This window comes from Mustela erminea, chromosome 19, assembly GCF_009829155.1.
Source record: "Mustela erminea isolate mMusErm1 chromosome 19, mMusErm1.Pri, whole genome shotgun sequence".
Classification (NCBI taxonomy): Eukaryota; Metazoa; Chordata; class Mammalia; order Carnivora; family Mustelidae; genus Mustela; species Mustela erminea.
The window spans coordinates 60,637,163-60,637,814 of record NC_045632.1 but is presented as its reverse complement, the minus strand read 5'-3'; positions in this window follow the sequence as shown (position 1 = coordinate 60,637,814).

Here is a 652-nt window from a genome sequence, read left to right as displayed (position 1 = left end):
CCAAGCACAGCCTCTTCTCTTTTCCAGGTGACCCCAGAGCTCAGGAGTGAGTTCTGGGGGGCGGGGGTGGGGCTGGCTGCTCAAGGAGCAGAACTTCTGCTCTGGTCTCCTCCAGCTGAAGCCACTGGGGGTTCCTCTGTGCTGCTTATTTGGGCCATGTCTCAGGAACAAGCGTCCTGGATTTCTAGGCTTTAGCAATTGAAGATCCTGCCCCTCACCCCCCACCCCAGCCAGGCCCGGAAAGGCCCAAGGTGCACTCCGGCAAATCTTCCCTCCCCAGGCAGGGTCCCAGGAAGCTCCAGACCCAGAGCCCAGAGATAAGGTCTTGAGGAGAGGGCCAAGAGTGAGGCCAAAACCCCAATCCTTTGGATTACACGTGAAACAAGGGGCCCAGAGAACAGGCCCTGGGCCCCAGGCCAGGCAGTTCCTCCCATTGGGGCTCTCCAGAGGAAAGCCTACGGCTCCCTCATCATGGAAGATTCCAGGCCAGGTGTCCATCCCTGGGCCTGCATCACGTGAGCCCTGGTGGCCCAAACGGGTGAAGGGAAGTGCTAAGGAGACTCAGGAGAGGAGAGCATGAGGGCATCCAAGGCAGGAGACAGCAGGGGTTGGAGATGGGAAGCACCCAGGTGGGCTGAGAGCAGGCCCTCAA